Below are 11,415 nucleotides of genomic sequence, written 5' to 3'. Positions count from 1 at the left end.
ATGCTATCTAAGCATCTTAGGTGAAGATAATCATAGTATACTTCTTATAGAGTCTTTATAAATATAAAGAAGATATTAATAATACAGATAGCACTGTATCTGGAACAAGGGAAGCCCTCTATCAGGATTAAAATAACTAACCAAGAACTCAAATATGTTTTAAAGATACAACAGACTACTAATGATACTCAATGTATCCTGTTTTGAGGCTTAACTTATACTAATATATATTTATTTAGTATTTAAGTATTTTATAATTAATAGTTTTTAATCTTGAAACCAGTGTGGCACCCAGGTGTCACCGCAGCTTGATCTTCATTCAGACATAGGTTAGAGTTCTAGTTTTTCCACTTACTAGTCGAATGGCAAAGGACAAGTTGGCTAATATCTTGAAATTTCAGTTTCCTTCTCTGACATGAAGCCAAAAAAGGCCCTTCTTACTCGGTGAGAGGGTTGAAATTGCATGTAAATCCTCTAACAGTCAATAAAGACAGCTGTCATGAGTTCTGAGCCCTCTATTTTCCTGATTATCCTAAGGGACAGCAGCTGTGTAAGCTGAAGATCAATCTATAGCAGAAAGCCACACAAGACGCTTTACAGCGTCTTCCTCATCCTAAGGGCATTCTCTCGGAATTAAGAGGCAAGTATTTCTCTGGGAACAGACTCATGTGGGAGAGCGTGGAGTAGGCAATTTGTGGACTCATTTTCTATAGTGTTGGCAGAATGTGGGTTGTCATCACAGGCTGGGTATTGTCTTTGATTCCTGAAGTCTTACAATTGTCACACTGTGGCATGGTGTTATTTTCATCTCTGTGATGGACTGAGTATAAGGTAAAGCTGTACAGCCTGACCAATGTGCCAGGTGTCTGCTGTAATAACTCCAAGTGTTATTACTTTAAAAAAAAAATAGAGATGTGGAGGGAAAACAAGGAGCCACTAACCAGCAAGCACTTCAAACCACAGCACAAAGAGACCAGATGTTGCTAGGCTGTATTTTGCTAGGATAAATTCTACTTAATCTTCCCTGAAATCAAATGATGAATTCAACCAGTATCTGGTGGTGATTTAGTCAGTAAGTCAGGTCCAACTCTTTTGTGACACTATGGACTGCAGAACACCAGGCTCCCCTGCTATGGGATTTCCCAGGCAAGAAAATTGGAGTGGGTTGCCATTTCCTTGTGGAGGGCATCTTCCCAACCCAGGGATTGAACCAGCATCTCCTGCATTGCAAGTGGTCTCTTGCATTGCAGGCAGTCTCTTGCATTGCAGGTGGGTCCTTTACTGCTTGCTGAGTCACCAGGAAGGCCCAGAGCAATGAAGTTGAAAATTATTTAGCAACATCAGGAACTGAAGGCAGTTTCTTTTTCTTTTCTCCACTGAAGGGGCAGTGAGAATGTAGACAGAAGGCATATAGAACTATCCAAAAAGTAAAATAAAAATCTAGGTAATTCAATTCATTCTTCCTTACATAAAATAGAATTGGGGCCATTCATTCATTAATCTGGTTTGTACTAGGCACTGAAAAATTCAGGGGGTATAATAATTACTACAAGGACAAACATAAAAATAAAACAGTCCTTGACCTCAAGAGGCTTATATTCTAGACCCGCTGGGATCCAATGCCTGACGAGCTGAGGTGGAGCTGATATAATAATAATAGGAATAAAAGTGAGCAATAAATGTAAGGCGCTTGAAGCATCCCAAAACCATCCCTGGCCCTGCCTGGTCCGTGGAAAAACTGTCTTCCTCTAAACTGGTCCCTGGTGCCAATAAGTTTGAGGGGCCACGGTTCTAGAGGTTTAGCAAGCAGAAACCAACCAAACCAAGAAATAAAAAAACACCATAATTACAAACTAAAATAATACCTTTGAGCATGGAAGAGAGAGATGAGAGAAGAATCACAGGAAAGGATACTTATTGCAGAAACAGGCCCCTGGAGGAGTCATTTAAACTGAAACATAAAGGATGGAACAAGGAATGGGTGTTTTCAGCTGAGGGAACAGGATGTGAGGAGACCTGAAGGCAGGAGGTAACAGTGAAAAGGCCTGAGGGAAGAATTCACTAAGAAGAGTGAGTAATGTGGAGAGAGTCAGGATGAGAGTAGAAAAACAGTCAAGGGCCAGCTCATGCAGGCCCTCGAAGTCATGACGCGTATTGTTAGCAGACTAGGAAACCACTGAACAGTTTCTAGGAGGAGAAAGAAATAATATGATTTCCATAATCCAATATAACCATTGGAGGGCAGGCTAATGAGGCAGATTTCTAAAACTCAGATCTTGGCTCCACCGTGTATTAGCTGCGTGACCTTGAGCAAATTGCTTTGTTTCCTCATCTGCAAAGAGCCATTATCATAGTATCTACTGAGCTGTTTTGACGTTTAAATGAATTATTTCATAGCAACCTGATAGGACAGTGGCTAAGACATAGTAAGTACTAATTTTTTCACTTTAAAATTATTCATTTTATGTTATGTTCATTTCACCTTAAATTTTTAAAAAGTGAAAGAATGGGTATTCTGTTTGTCTCTTTCAACTGGATGAAGAGTTGCTCAAGTCAAATGAGAGCAAAGGAGCTCAGTGTTTTGCTTGGGGTATTTGAGTATGTGACATTCACAGTTGACACAAATGAAGAAGCAAGAAATAAATTATCACAACTCAACACATAAAAATTAAAGCAATGCAAGTGTTTTATATGAGTAAGAAGAACATTTAGACAAAATATAAGACCTAGGGCCACCTCTGAGCAATGCCAACATTTGAGAACCCAACAGAAAAGATTGAGAAAGAGAAGGAAATTAGGAAAATGATCCTGGAAAGCAAGGGATAAGCATACTTCAAGCAAGTGGAGTGTCAACTTTGACAAATATTGCTGAGAAGCCAAGGAAGATGAGAGGGAAGACCTCCACTAGATTAGACTGCCTGAAGGCTGTTGCTAACCTTACCAGAGAAAGTTCCAGGTAGAAGAGATATAGAAGAAGCACATTGGACTGAGTTGAAGGGTGGAAGAAAGATGACGAGGTAGAAGCAGTTTTTTCAGTGATAAATTTAGAATTCAGTTACAAAGGAGAACAGAGAAATAAGGCAGGAACTGAAACAGTATGTAGGGTCATTGAAAAAAAAAGTCTTTGAAGAAGGAAAATACTACAGCATGCTTGTATGATAAAGGGAATGATTAAATGAACAGAGAGATGTTACTGCTGAGGAAAAGCATGAATAACTCAAGGAGCAAAGTCTTTGATAACACAAAAGGTAGTGGAAGCCAGTGCAAAAGTGGAGAAATACCCCTTCTTGGCAGAGGAGGAGCACTTCCATCATGGTGGAGGAAGGAGAATTGGGATGCAGATGCACTGCTCTGGCAGGTTTTGTGGTGGGAAGATGAGTTCATGTTCAATGACTTCTGTTTTCTCAATGAAGTATGAGTCTGGGTCATCCTTGAGAGGAGGATGTGTGGGAGGCTTGAGGCAAAAGATGAATGGTACAGTCATCTCACAGAGAGGGAGAAACCTAAAAAGATTCCTGAGCAGCTCTGAGTGCCGGCCTGAGGTTTCTGAGTTCTGCATCAGTCCTCTTGGCTGTGTGACTTTACCCAACAAACTTGCTGTGTCTTGGGTTTGGGCAAGTGAAAAGCAGAGAAGATTCCTGCAACCTTAGAATAGCTGTTATGAATCACCCCAGGCCTATGGTGTCCGCTTCCTGCTCATTGGCTAGTGAGCATCGAAGGAAGTTCAACTATCCCATCTGTTAAATATAGAAGAGGAGAGACCTCAGCATCAAGATGTTTTGTGCCTGGACAGCTGCCAGCAGTAGTAACAAGGTTATGTCCAAATCCTTGGCTCCAGCTAGCCAAGGCATTCAGTAAGAAACCGTCTCCCAGCTGTACTTTCACTGATGATCAGAAAGGGTTACCATGGAAGTTGTCATATTAGAAAGGTCAAAGTTGTCTCAGGAGCTTCAGTGCAGCTGAATTTGGTATGAGATATATCTGAATGAAAAGATAAAATACAGAAGAGGCGGAAAGAAATGCATGTGTGTTTCTTCCAAGTATGTTGTTTTGCTGCTGTTCAGTTGCTAATCTTTACAACCCCATGGACTGCAGCATGCCAGGCTCTTCCATCCTCCAATATCTCCTGGAGTTTGCTCAAATTCACGTCCATTGAGTAGGTGATGATATCTAACCATCTCATCCTCTGCTGCCACCTTCTCTTGACTTCAATCTTTCCCAGCATCAGGGTCTTTTCCAGTGAGTCAGCTCTTCACATCAGGTGCCAAAGTATTTGAATTTCAGCCTCAGCATCAGTCCTCCCAATGAATATTCAGGGTTGATTTGCTTAAGAATTGACTGGCTTGATCTCCTTATAGTCCTAGGGATGCTCAAGAGTCTTCTCCAGCGCCAGAATTCAAAAGCATTAATTCTTTGGTGCTCAGCCTTCTTTATGGTACAATTCTCATATCCATACATGACTATATACAGCAATCTATTTGAGCTAAATTGTGTCAAAATAAGTTCCAAATGAATGTGGTCTAAATTAAATTACCTGATAAAGGAATGTGAGAAAAGGAAAAATATGTTTATAAATCCTGTAGAAATCCCTAAAATAAAAAGTAGGATATGAAGAAAGGGTGGGTTTTAATGGTGTCAGAAAGGTTTTCATACAGATTGATCCAAGAAGGAATGCTGCAGCCACAAATGTTCTCATGATGCATCACACGAATCCTCTGTGCCATCCTTCAGGAGTTTTCCTGTCTTTCGTCACTTCGTTTAGTGAGGCTCACATGTCCTCCCCTGCTCCTCACCATCTGTCCACACCTACTCCTCCTTCAGGGATCCATTCTGTCTTCTCATTATGCTTCAGGTGGCAGTTTAACAAACTCTCCAGGAAGATTTCCATTATGCCATTCAGCCTTGTTAATTCCATTTTACAGAATACGCTTTCTTGAGAACTTATATTTTTTGGAGGGTGTGGGGAATTGTTTGGTAGCCATCTATCACTGCTAACCACTATATTCCCAGTTTTTGTCATACATCCTGGCACACAGAGACCATTACATAACTGTGAAAGGAAAGAAAGAGAGGGAAGAGGCGAAAAGGAGTAAAAACAGCGAGGAAGAACAACAGGGAGGCCACTCAACCTACAAAGGTTTTCTCCCTTCTTTAAATTCATTGGAAATTGGTTCTTTGCCCTGTATTGAATACTTAAATATATGCCACTCTGATACAACTCTTGTGTTTTCTGATGTACAAATATTGCACACACAGTTAAGTACTTAAATGTGTAAGACTCATACCATTCATATGTAAGAATACAGGAAATACCATATGCTGAGAATGGCATCAAAAATGCCCTTGAACATGTAGGTAATTTATCATTAATCTTCTAGGGTTTTATCTGAAATATTGTTTTTATTGATCTTATTCACTTTTTAAATTGTAATTTTTTTGAAGTATAGTTGTTGGCAATGTTTCAAGTTTACAGAAAAGTGATTCTGTTACACATATATATGAATATATTCTGTTTCTTCTCCATTATGGGTTATTACAGGATATTAAGCATAGTTCCCTGTGCTATACAGTAGATTCTTGTGGTTTATCTATTTTATAAATAGTAATTGTATATCTGTTAATCCCAAATTACAAATTTATCCCTCTCCCTCTTTCCCTTTTGGTAACCATAAATTTGTTTTCTGTATCTGTGACTCAATTTCTGTTTTATAAATGGGTTCATTTGTATTATTATTCTTTTATATTCCACATATAAGTGATCTCATATAATTTTGTCTTTCTCTGTCTGACTTCTTCCACTTGGTATGAAAATCTCTAGGCCCATCCATGTTGCTGCAAATGGCATTATTTCATTCTTTTTTTATGAGTAATATTGCATTATATATTGGAATACATACATCTTCCTTATCCACTCATCTATCTGTGGACATTGCAGTTGCTTCCATGAACTGGCTATTGTAAATGGTACTGCTGTGAACCCTGGGGTGCATGTATCTTGTCAGCTTAGAGTTTTCTCCAGATATATACTAAGGAGTGGGATTGCTGGATCATATTGTAACTCTATTTTTTTTTTTTTTTAGTTTTTTAAGGAAACTTCATACTGTTCTCTAGTGACTGCACCAATTTACATTCCCATCAATAGTGTAAGAGGGTTCCCTTTCCTCCACACCCTCTCTAGTATTTATTATTTGTAGATTTTTTGATGATGGCCATTCTGACTGGTGTGAATTGATACCTCATTGTGGTTTTGATATGCATTTCTCCAAAAATCAGTGATGTTGAGCATCTTTTCATGTGCCTGTTGGCCATCTCTATATCTTCTTTGAAGAAATGTCTGTTTAAGTCTTTTCCCCATTTTTTTATTTTTTTTTTTATTGAGCTGTATGAGGTGTTTGACTATTTTGAAAATTAATCCCTTGTTAGTTGCATCATTTGCAAATGTTTTCTCCCATTCTGTAGCCTTTTTGTTTTGTTTATTGTTTCTTTTGCCATGTAAAAGCTTTTAAGTTTAATCAGGTCCCATTTGTTTATTTTTGCTTTTATTTCCATTACTCTAAGAGCAGATCCAAAAATATATTGCTGAAATTTATGTCAAAGAGCATCCTGCCTATGTTTTCCTCTAGGAGTTTTATAGTATCTGGTCTTACATTTAGGTCTTTAATCCATTTTGAGTTCATTTTTTATATGGTATTAGAAAATATTCTAATTTTATTCTTTTACATGTAGCTATTCAGTTTTCTCAACACCACTTGAATTTGGGCCTTTCTGTGGGGTGACATAATCCTTAAAAATCCTAAATGCCATCTAAAAGTCGCAAGGGGTTCTTACTTTCCAGCTTTCATTGCCCATCACTCTCAGCTTCACGTTTCGTGTGTGTTAGTTGCTCAATCGTGTCAGACTCTTTGAATTCAGTTCAGTCACTCAGTCGTGTCCAACTCTTTGCAACCCCATGAACCACAGCACGCCAGGCCTCCCTGTCTATCACCAACTCCCAGAGTCTACCAAACCCATGTCCGTTGAGTCGGTGATGCCATCCAACCATCTCATCCCCTGTCATCCCCTTATCCTCCTGCCCTCAATCTTTCCCAGCATCACAGTCTTTTCAAATGAGTCAGCTCTTCCCATCAGGTGGCCAAAGAGTTTCAGCTTCAACATCAGTCCTTCCAGTGAACAACCAGACTGATCTCCTTTTAAGATGGACTGGTTGGATCTCCTTGCAGTCCAGGGACTCTCAAGAGTCTTCTCCAACACCACAGTTCAAAACCTTCAATTCTTTGGTGCTCAGCTTTCTTTACAGTCCAACTCTCACATCCATACATGACCACTTGAAAAACCATAGCCTTGACTAGACTCTTTGCGACCCTGTTAACTGTAGTCCGCCAGGCTTCTCTCTCTATGGGATTTCCCAGGCAAGAATACTGGAGTGGGTAGCCATTCCCTTCTCCAGGAGATCTTCCTGACCCAGGGATCGAACTCAGGTCTCCCACATTGCAGGTAGATTCTTTACTGTCTGAGCCACAGGGAAGCCCACTTCACGTTTTAAGCTCTATCAATTCTGAACAATGTTCATAGTTCCTCAGATGCTCTTTCTGTCTTCTGATTGCAATGTTTTCTTCTGAGGATCAAACTCTACTCATTCAAGATTTACTACATCCTTCACATCATCTAGGAAGCCCTCTAGCATTTCCATCACCACCTCTGTTCTACATAAATTACTGTATGAGTCCCTACTAAACTGCAAGACTATTTTCTTTGTATTCTCGGGGCTTAGTACATGGGTTGAAATTCATAAACTCAATAAACATTTATGAAACTGAGCTATTGTTCATTTTGAAGCTACACCCTTCATGATTTCACAGACTTCACTTCAGCCTTCCTGAATATTTGCTCCAGGTTAATTACTGTAATTTTTGTGTGTGTGTGTGTGTGTGTATGTACTTCTTTCTAGTTGTATTTCAAGTTCCTCCCAAAACAAGGCCCTGGGAATCCCCAAGTTGAAAAACACCCTTGGGCTTGGTCTATTGCTGTCTTGTATTCATACTTGGGTATTCATTCACAAACATTAAACTCCAGGAAAGAAGATGTGACAAAACAGGACTCCCTCCTCCATGGCATGAGTCCTTGGCTGGTTTCAGAGTGGATGGTGGCCAGTGGGGAAAACACACAGGAATTTTTCCTTGGAACTGAGGTAGGATAAAAAGGGCCTGCTGTGTATATCACCATCTTTTCCCTGACACTTCCCCTTCAGTTTCTGAGAATATAACAGTAAATAACCTTTGAAGATGGGCTTCCCAGGTGGCCCAATGGTAAAGAATCTGCCTGATCATGCAGGAGCTACTTGAGATGCAGCTTTGATTCCTGGATCAGGAAGATCCCCTAAGGGAGGAAATGGCAACTCACTCCAGCATTCTTGCCTGGAAAATTCCACAGACAGAGGAGCCTGCCAGGCTTAGTCCATGGGGTCACAAAGAGCCGGACATGACTGAGCGACCAAGCACGCATGCAACATTTGAACATATTGGGTAACATAACATGAAACGAAAATGCACGCTTCCAATGCACTGTGCTTTCAGAGATTCTGGGTTTAGCTCACCTGCCCAGTGAACTGAGTGCTGTGTTTGCCTCCATAACCAGGTGAGCCCACCTCCTTGAGGAAGCCCACTCTATTCTTGGTAGCACAGTGGGCCACTGAGAGTTGGAAAAGGCACAAGAACCCTGAGATCACCTGAAAATTCTTCCCTAGCAAGGCAATTTTATGAATGAAATCTTCCAAGCAAATGACACCAAACTTCCCCCAGTGCTGTTCAATCATTCTGTCTGTCAGAGGGACACTTTTATTCTTGACCTTGGCTTGTCTGTGTTCCAAGTTAAGTTCCCGAACAGACTTTAGATTTGGAAATCCCCAGGTCACATAAGGGTTTCTCTGGTGGCTCAAACAGTAAAGAATCCTCCTGCAATGCAGAAGACCTGGGTTTGATCCCTGGGTCAGGAAGATCCCCTGGAGAAGGGAATGCAACCCACTCCAGTATTCTTGCCTGGAGAATCTCATGGACAGCGGAGCCTGGAGGGCTACAGTCCATGGGGTCACAAAGAGTTGGACACAATTGAGCACACACACACACACACACACACACATACACACAGGTCACATGAAGTTCCACTATTCCAAAGTGAGTTTATGGTAGGAAAGGTTACTTCCACAAAGATACCACTGAAAATCTTATTCAGGCAAAGTCTTGCAATGATCCTCAGCACTAGTTAATTCACCCCATTAACCCTTTGGATGCCTAGAATAAAGGTCAAGAAATGTTTATCTGGGACTTCCAAGCCATGGAGTTTCACTTCTAACTGTCTAAGTCACACTCTGTTATGCAGTTGCTACCAGGAATCATTTAGGAACCCTGATGCCTAAACTTGAGCTCTTTTCGTTTCCTCTGCTTCTTCTTTCTTGCAAAAGCAACTGCTTTTCTTGGGTAGCTTTGAGGGCCTGATATGCCTTCTTCTTTCTAGGTGACTTTCTGGAACCGCCATCTTTCTAATGTTGCAGCTACTGCTCATGTGCAGCCCCAGTGCCTTAACAAACCCTAGGGAGGTCGGATGGGAGGGGGAGGGAGGCTCAGGAGGGACGGGGATACAGATATAATTATGACTGATTCATATTGTTGTACAGCAGAAGCCGACACAACATTGTAAAGCACTTATCTTTCAAATAATAAAAATTTTAAAAATAAATAAAAGATAACCACATTAGGATAGGGCATGATACTTACCAGAAAAACATTTTCCACATTAAACCATCCTTTTTTAAAAACTGTATATTGGTTATACAAGCCTGTGTCATAAATTTAACAAAATTATTCATTCCTAAAGAATTACTTTTAAAAAATATCATACTATTGTATCCTCAGAAAGTGGCATCAGCTTCTACCACACAATAAGAAAAAAAATGGCATTAAATGGACATCTTGAAAATAAGATTGCATGCTTTTAGTCCAGGCACTCTTCAGGTTTTCCTCTTTCTTCTTCACCCTATTCCCTCTCTCCTACCATTTTCCTTCCTTGGTTCAGCTCCATTTCCCCTCTGCTTTCCAACTGCCAGTGACAGATGGGACGGGACTTGCTTAAACTCTTGTAGAGCAATCATGGGTTTTAAGTTTGCTGATGGCTTTTCTAGAATGAGGATAGAGGCAGCGTGGAGCACAGACTGGGAAGGTAGGCTCATGCTCCCAGGTTCTAAATATCACCAAATCAGAAGACAATTGCATTTATGAAATTGGATAGAAACTCTTTTTATCTTTGAATAACCCCCTACACCATTCTTAGCACCAAATGCAAAAGAAAGGGTGAGAGAAAGGGCAAGAGTATTTATCAGAGAGGGGACTCTCTGCTGGGACGTTATAAGTAGCATGAAGAAAGAGTGAATTAGCTTTCAATTATCAGTGCTAAACCCACAAAGGAAAGGATAGGAAAAGCCTGCATATAACTGTAAAGAAGGCTGGGGAATATTATCTAGCTACATGTCCAAATGAAGAGTTTGGGGGTTGGGAGGGGGAGGGAACAGTCAATCTGTTCCACAGTGACTTAGGCCCACTTTTTAGCTAGGTGACTTAATCTAGTACACAAGCCTTAAAGGCAACAATTCAAATATGTGAATTTACTAAAGCACAGATTGCAACATGTGCTATACATTTTGCCTCATGTGCCATGTATCTTTGGAAAGAATGGTCTGTTTTGCTACTATAAAGAACCATGCTGACACAAACTGCTGAGTCATTATGTGCAATGAAGGAGTTTCATCCCTGGATTAGGTTACTTATAAGCTAACAGGTAGAAGAGAAAAGCTCAGCCACAGAATAAAAACACAGACGCAGAACACCATCATGCTATGCTTTATGAAAACACACAAACCCCTCCCACAGGAGGAGGCAGGGGGAAAAGGAGAGACAGAAAGGAAATGTACACAAGGAGTTGAACCAAATCAAACGTTTTGGGATACGCTTGACTACCTGCCCTGAAGAGGAATAAGATGAATTCGTAAGATTTGACTGGCCTGGTCTCACAGTCAATAACTGTTAAAACTCTGTCAGGCCTAACATGGATGACATCATGGAGGGCAAATGAAGATCATTTCCTTCTACAATGATTGGTCCTTGAGGTTTGTTTATACACCCAGCTGCCTGGGCCTTGTTGTAAGTAACCAGATAGCATAGGTTTGAAACAGGCTTTCCATTTGCATCACTGGGCAATGAGTGCAGCCAACAGGAAGCCCAGTGACTGAGATAACTTGTTTTAATTGAAATCAATACCAACACAGGCAAAATCTGCCTGGAATGGCAGTGCTACACTCTGATGGAAGATTTTCATGGTCTCTGCCAATGATAACTGTAATCAAGAATGAACTATTAACTTCAATGG

General features: G+C 40.5%; 1 pseudogene; it reads right to left on the bottom strand.

The window, feature by feature from the left end:
• Nucleotides 1-3,310: 3,310 nt before the first annotated feature.
• Nucleotides 3,311-9,531, bottom strand: LOC102283631 (large ribosomal subunit protein uL30-like; annotated as a pseudogene).
• Nucleotides 9,532-11,415: the final 1,884 nt, after the last annotated feature.

The sequence above is a fragment of the Bos mutus genome, chromosome 5 (assembly GCF_027580195.1).
Source record: "Bos mutus isolate GX-2022 chromosome 5, NWIPB_WYAK_1.1, whole genome shotgun sequence".
Classification (NCBI taxonomy): domain Eukaryota; kingdom Metazoa; phylum Chordata; class Mammalia; order Artiodactyla; family Bovidae; genus Bos; species Bos mutus.
Note: the sequence above shows the minus strand (reverse complement) of the source record. Positions and strands in the feature narration are given on the sequence as shown.